This window comes from Antechinus flavipes, chromosome 1, assembly GCF_016432865.1.
Source record: "Antechinus flavipes isolate AdamAnt ecotype Samford, QLD, Australia chromosome 1, AdamAnt_v2, whole genome shotgun sequence".
In the NCBI taxonomy this organism is placed as follows: Eukaryota; Metazoa; Chordata; class Mammalia; order Dasyuromorphia; family Dasyuridae; genus Antechinus; species Antechinus flavipes.
The window spans coordinates 46,809,007-46,817,044 of record NC_067398.1 but is presented as its reverse complement, the minus strand read 5'-3'; positions in this window follow the sequence as shown (position 1 = coordinate 46,817,044).

Here is an 8,038-nt window from a genome sequence, read left to right as displayed (position 1 = left end):
ACCTCTTAGACTTGTGGAAGAGGAAGAAATTTGTGACCAAAGAAGAACTAGAAATCATTATTGATCACAAAATAGAAAAGTTTGATTATATCAAATTGAAAAGCTTTTGTACAAACAAAACTAATGCAGACATGGTTAGAAGGGAAACAATAAACTAGGAAACATTTTTACAGTTAAAGGGTCTGATAAAGGCCTCATTTCCAAAATATATAGAGAATTGACTCTAATTTATAAGAAATCAAGCCATTCTCCAATTGATAAATGGTCAAAGGATATGAACAGACAATTTTCAGATGATGAAATTGAAACTATCTCCACTCATATGAAAGAGTGTTCCAAATCACTATTGATCAGAGAGATGCAAATTAACAGAACTCTGAGATACCACTACACACCTCTTAGATTGGCTAAGATGACAGAAAAAAATAATGCTGAATGTTGGAGGGGATGTGGGAAAACTGAGACACTGATACATTGTTGGTGGAATTGTGAACATATCCATCCATTCTGGAGAGCTATTTGGAACTATGCTCAAAAAGTTATCAAACTGTGTATACTTTTTGATCCAGTGGTGTTTCTACTAGGATTACATCCCAAAGAGATCTTAAAGAAGGGAAAAGAACCTGCATGTATTAAAAATGTTTGTGGCAGCCCTTTTTGTAGTTGCCAGTAACTGGGAACTGAGTGGATGCCCATCATTTGGAGAATGGATGAATAAATTGTGGTATATGAATGTTATGGAATATTATTGTTCTGTAAGAAATGACCAGCAGGATGATTTCAGAAAGGCCTGGAGAGACTTACATGAGCTGATGCTGAGTGAAATGAGCAGGACCAAGAGATCATTATATACTTGAACAACAATATTATATGATAATCAATTCTGATTGACATGGCTTTCTTCAACAATGAGATGGAATCAAAGCATTTCCATTTGTTCAATAATGAATAGAACCAGCTATACCTAACAAAAGATCTCTGATAAATGAATGTGAACCACTATATAGCATTTCCAATCCCTTTGTTTTTGTCTGCCTGCATTTTTTATTTCTTTCACAGGTTAATTGTGCATTATTTCAAAGTCCGATTCTTCTTGTGCAGCAAAATAACTGTATGGATATGTATACATATATTGTATTTAACATATACTTTAACATATTTAACATGTATTGTCTACCTGCTGTCTGGGGGAGGGCAGGGAGGGCAAGAGGGGAAAAATTGGAACAAAAGATTTTGCAATTGTCAATGCTGAAAAATTACCCATGCATATTATCTTGTAAATAAAAAGCTATTTAAAAAATGTTCATTACTTGGCATAAATCTATGATTATTTTAATAAAAACACCCAAACCATGGAAGCCACTCTAATTTTACATCAAACAATTTTAACTTCTATTTTCATGAATGATCTGATTGTTATGTTGCAATAGAATTATCCAAACTGATAATGCTTCATTTTGATTTATTAGAACTAAAAGGAATTAGCAGAAGAATTAGTCTTCTCTCTGCATTGCCATTATAAGCCTCATGTTCCGTGTTACTTTGTTTCATTCTAGAAGGTAAAACTTGAATGCAATACACATTTAGCACATTTTAACTAGGTAAGAAGTAATACTTCTGAAATAATCAAGAATTAACCTTGGCGAATTTCTGGAGATTTAGCTAAGATGGCAGATTATAGAAAACATCCAACATTACCCTATGTTATTCTCCAAACAACTTTAAAATAACACCTTATAATTCAGGACAGTTCCAATGGAATTATGAAGGAGAGAGTGATCTGCACCTAGAGAGGGGAATGTGGGGACTTAGTGGGCATCACAATATAATATTTTCACTTTGTTGTTTTCTTGTTTTTTTTGTTTTCTTTCTTATTTTTTTCCTCTTTGATCAGCTTTTTCTTGTGTAGCATGATATTTGTGGACTTATGTAAAGCAGAATTGCACTGTTTAACATATATTGGATTACTTGCCATGTGGGCAAAAATAATATAACACAAGGTTTTGCAAGGGTGAATGTTGAATATTATCTATATATGTATATTTGGAAAATAAAAAGCTTTAAAAAATAAAATAACACATTAAAAAGAATACTGGATCAGCAGAGACAACCAAAGGTCAAGATAAGACATTTTGCAGCCTATGACAACTGTAAGAAACAGACTACTGTTGATGTTTAGCTTAGCAGTAAGTGTAGTATAGAACATTGCCAGCTTGATTGTTCATACTCACTTATGAATCATAGTTTTAAAGTGCAAAGGAATGTTTGCTTTCTCAAGGGAATTGATATAGTGAGGAGCAGTATCACTTTTGATCACAAAGAAGAAAGATTCTGAGGAACATTATTACTTTTCCTCATAAAGGAACAGGAATCCTGAGGTTTAGTATTGCGTCTGGTTGCAACTAACAGTGACCAAATCTCTCCCTGCATATTCCCCCATGAAAGTACTAAAATCTTTCAAACCATGCAATTAGCTATGAAAATAGCAGGATGAGAAAGCCTAAATCTTGGGATAATTCCCTAGTTCTCCCTCTACTTAAAACAGAAAAAAAAAACTTTAATATAAAATTCAAAGTAAAGAAATAAGTTGGAAAAATGAACAAACAACAACAAAAAGTAGATTATTAAAATTAAAAACTCACTATGGTGATAGGAAAAAATTAGACACAAACTCAGAAGATAACAATGAGTGAACATCTGCAAGCAAAGCCTGAAAGAAAACTGGATTTTACACAAATCAAAGAATTGCTAAAATATTTTTTCCAAAAATATTATTATAAAGATAAAAATGGAAAATAAGTACAGGAAACACTGGGAAAAGAAAAGAAATTGATGAGAAAATAATGAAAAAAAATTAATAGTTTAGTAAGAGAGACACAAGAAATACAGATGAAAGCAAAAAGCAAAATTGGCTAAATTGGAAAAGTCATACAAAAAAAAACAAGCAAAGAATATAATTCCTTAAAAATTAGATTTGGACAACTGGAAGGGAATCTCTGTCATTAGACATTAAGATACAATAAAATAAAATCAAATAAATGAAAAATAAGAAGAAAATGTGAAATATCTCATCAGAAAAAACAAAACAAAACAAAAAACAAACAACACTGGGAAATAGGTTGAGAAGAGATAAGAATTATTAGCCCTACCAGAGACTATGATCAAAAAAAGAGCCTAGACTTCATAATTTTTTTTATTAGTTATTTTTATCAGAAATTTTTTTTTCCCCTGAGGCAGTTTGGGTAAAGTGACTTGCCCAGGCTCACACAGCTAGGAAGTATTAAGTGTCTTAGGCCACATTTGAACTCAGAGCCTCCTGACTTCAGGGCTGATGCCCTATCCACTGTGCCATCTAGCTGCTCTTATCATAAACATCTTTATCAGGAACACTGGCTGTAAATTCCCCCTCACCCCCAGCTTTGTACTTCCCTTTTAATTTTGTTTGTATTGTTTTCATTTGAATGAAAACTTTTTAAGTTTAAATTTGTCCATTTACATAATATTTTCTAGTTCTTTGATCATAAATTTCTCCCTTCTCCAAAGAACTGATAGGTAAATTATCCCTTGCTCTCCTTATTTGTTTGTGATATCATCTTTTATGCCTAAATCATGTATCCATTATGACCTTATTTTGTTATGGAATATGAGATGTAAGCCTATGCTGAGTTGCTGATATTATTTTCCAGTTTTCCCAGAAATTTTTGTGAAATAGTGAGTTCTTATCCCTGAAGTTTGGGGGTTTATTGTAATTTAGTATTTGATACTAATCATTGATTATACTGTCAGTTATATCTAATATATTCCACTGATCCACCACTTGATTTCTTATTTAATACCAAATGGTCTTGATGACTACTACTTTATACATATCTTAAGAAAGTAAAGGGAAAACTCCCTTAAAATTTAGAAATCAGAAGATAAAATAGGATACAACAATTACCTCCCAAAAGAGATTCCATACTGAAAACTTTCAAAAATATTATAGTTAAATTCCAAAACTCTTAGGTTTAAGATAAAATATGTCAAGCAAATAGAAATGAATGATTTATTTCATTTTTATGAATATATATTTATTTATATAAATGATTTATAAATAATTTAAATACCATGTAGCCACAATCAGAATAACATAAGATTTTGCAATTATTACCTTAAATAATTGGAATTAGAATAAAATATTTTGGAAGGTAAAAGAGATAGAAAAACAACCCACAGTAACCTACCCAGCAAAATTGAGTTTAATCATTTAGCAAAAAGTGGACATTTTATGAAATAAGAGACTTTTCAAACATTCTTGAAAAAAAGACCAGAAATGTTCAAATTTGACTTTCATCTAAGATTCAAGAGAAGCCGAAAAAAGTAATCATGAGAGAGAAATTATCAGGAATTGAATTTGATTAAAATATTCATATTCTTTAATGGAAACATGATATATGTAACTCCTAAAACTTTATCATTATTAGGGTAGTTTAACAAAGACCCTATATGGAAAAAGAGCATAGAATCAAGTCAATTATGTTGAAATAATCTAAAAAAAATGGATGCATAAGAAACAGATAAACAGTGTAAGGTGGAAGAAGTATCTCATAATAAAGGGCACTCAAGGAAGGTTTTTATCTATCTGTCTATCTATCTATCTATCTATCTATCCACAATCAGTTTGGCATAGATTTTACTTTTTAGTTACAGAAATTTATTTTTCCTTACAGGGAAGTAGGAACAGAAAGGGATAAGAGAAAGGGAGAGTGATAAAAATGAATAAAAAGAAAACACACTTTTGAAGAGGGACAAAGTAAAAAGAGAGAAAGAAGAAGAAAATGGCATGAAGGGAAATGCAGAGTTAATAATCTTAACTGTGAATATGAATGGGATAAATTCACCCATAAAATAGAAGTAGCAAAATGTACTAGAAACCAGAATCCAACAATATGTTGTTTACAAGAAACAAACCTTGAAAAAGACAGATGCACATGGAGTTCATATAAAGAGCCAGAGCAGAATCTATTATGCCACAGCCTGAAGTAAAAGAGGCAGCAGTAACAATCTCGATCTCAGACAAAGCAAAGCAAAAATAGATTTAATTTAGAGATAAATTAAGAAATCACCTCTTGGAAAAAGTCACCATAGAAAATGAAGTAATGTCAGTATTACATATACATGCAACAAGTGGCATAGCATTCATATTTTTAAATTAAAAGATAAATGAGTTACAGAAAGAAATAAATGGCAAAATTATATTAAGTTGAGATTCTCAGCTTTCCTCTCTCACAGCTAAATAAAAATGACCACAAAATGAATAAGAAAGAATTTATATAAAGAATTAATATAAAAATAAGAGTAGAATTTTAGAAAATTTAGATATGATTGATCTTAGAGATAATTAAATCAGAAAGGAAGTACTTTTTCACAGGTCTATGCACATTTACAAAAGCTGGACATATATTAAAGTATTGAAAATTTTCCAAGCAAATGGAGAAAAGCAGAAGTATTAAAAATGTCATTTTCAGACCATAGTGCAATAAAAATTACATTCACTAAAGGGCTTAAAATATTTGGAAACTAAATAATCTACTCCTAAAAAAGAGGCTCAAAGAACAAAACATAGTGACAATAATATGATTAAACAGAATAGTGACAATGAGACAACATAACAAAAATTGTGGGACATAGTTGAAGTGATATTTAGGGAGAAATTATCTTTAAATGCCTTCATCAATAATAGAGAAAAAGAGTTGATCAGTAAATTGGGCATGCAAAAAAAAAACTTACTAGAAAAAGAACAAATTGCAAATCCCCATATTTATTCTCCAGTTTGGCTTAACACCCTAAAATCTGACATCAGTCTCACTCTTGTCTTTCTTAGTCCTAATCTGCAATTTCTCTATGTACTAACTTGTCTTAAATACAGCTGGTTGGTCAGATGTAACACCAAATAACATATTTGATTGGTCTGACCACCAATTCTTGAGGCTAGTTCTGGTCTTTTGTGATTTACCCTTTTTGATTTTCATCAAGGACCAACTTGTTGCAAATTTTATTTTTCTTACCAGAAAAAAAAGAACAGAAAAAAGTTCTAGTTTCTTACCAAGAAATTGGACTGTAAGTCAACTGACTGGATCACTTAATTGACAAAGCCAGCAAGTGGAGAGAGGGAGGAAGCAATAAGTTGAAGCAAGGTAAAGATATATGGAGGTTCAGTTGTTACTGTTCCTGGTACAGAGAAACCTTTTAATGCAGACCTTTCTATTCATTAAGTTGGAAAAAAAAGACAGTAAAGTATGCTCTTGTTTAAAACCCTTGTAATGAGTCATTCATCCTTTAGGCAGGCTCAAACCTTCCTAGTGCTTCATCCCATTTACTGAAGTCATTTACCTGTCATTGGCCTTTCTTTAATTCAGCCATTATGAAGTAATGTATTTTCAAACCTCTGGTGAAAAGAACTTAGGTGAGACAAAGATGCATTACAGAATCCGAGAACAAATCACCAGTTCTCAAGATATAATGGAAAATATCCTTTCTCTCTGTTAATTACTTTATCATGTATTAAAGGTACACAATTGAAGTCATAGAATAGTCCCAAGTCATCAATGAATATGAAAGTATTTTTCTCCTGCTAATGAAACTAAAAAAATAATGTATTGACTGTTATAATGGATAAACTCATTGCCAATGAGAAAGTTTAATCCTCATCTATCATTGGAAGTAGTATGTGCATCAATCTGACAGTGCTATGAGCAATTCTAATGCATGCAGCTTATTTCAGAGATCCCATTCAATATTTTCAATTTGAGATGCCTCTAGTATACAGATGGTCAAGTTCAAGAGAGAGGGAATTAAAAGTCAAGGTATTTGAACAGTGTAAAAAAATCTGGGAGTCATCAGAATAGATATTGCAAGTGATATGTCTAGAGACTACTTTCCTGTGACTTCCTAAGAAATAATTTGGGTTTAGGTAAAACTTATTTTTAATTCATCACCAAATTACTTAAGCTTTTAGACAATCACATTTAAGCTTCATAGTGGAGTAAATGTCACTCTATTCAAATTAGCAAACAATATGATATCTGAATAAAACAACATAAATCTAATTATTGTCCCAAAGCAATATTCTTTTGGCTTGACTTGGTTCCCAGTGAAAAGTGGCGAATTAAAATCTTATTCATAGTATTAGAACCTTTGGCCTTTTGCTTCTTTTTATTTATATATAAAGCCTTTTATTTTAAAAACACATACATAGTTTTCAACATTCACCCTTGCAAAACCTTGTGTTCGAAAATTTTTTTTCTCCATCCCTTTCACTGCTCTATTTGTATCCTTTCAGAGTCCATGATTAGGCAGCATCATTTGTTATATTTATAACTTTACCCATAGAAATGAAAAAAATAAAGAAATGAGGAAAGGGGAAGAAAGGGCATAGGAGGAAAACTGAATGGAGAAGAAAAAAGATCAGAGGAGAAGAGATTAGAATATGGGAGAGAAGGAGAAAGAAAAGAAGGATTGGAAAATGAGGGGGAGGGAAAGAAGGAAAGAAAGGAGGACAGAAATTTAGTTAATATGACCAATTGATAAATGATCAAAAGATAAGAACAGTTTTCACATGAAATAATCAAAGGTATCAATAACCATGTGGGAAAAAATGATCTAAAATAGTATAGATTGTAGAAAAACAAATTAAAACAATGCTTAGATAGTGGTCCATGCCTATTATATTGACTAATAGAACAGAAAAAGTAAATGACCCATGTTGGAGGGGACATGGAAAAAATGAGACATTAACACATTGTTGGTGAAGTTGTGAATTGATTCAACTATCCTTTAGAGAAATTTAGAACTATGTTCAAATTATGTATACCCTTTGACCTAGCAATAACAGTGTTAGATCTACTTTAAAAAGAGATAAAAATCAAATAGAAAAAAATAACATATATACAACAGTATTTAGAACAGGTCTTTTCTGGGAACACAGAATTGGAAATTGAGGGGATGGCCATCAATTAGAGAATGACTGAACAAATTTTGCTATGTGATTGTGATGGAA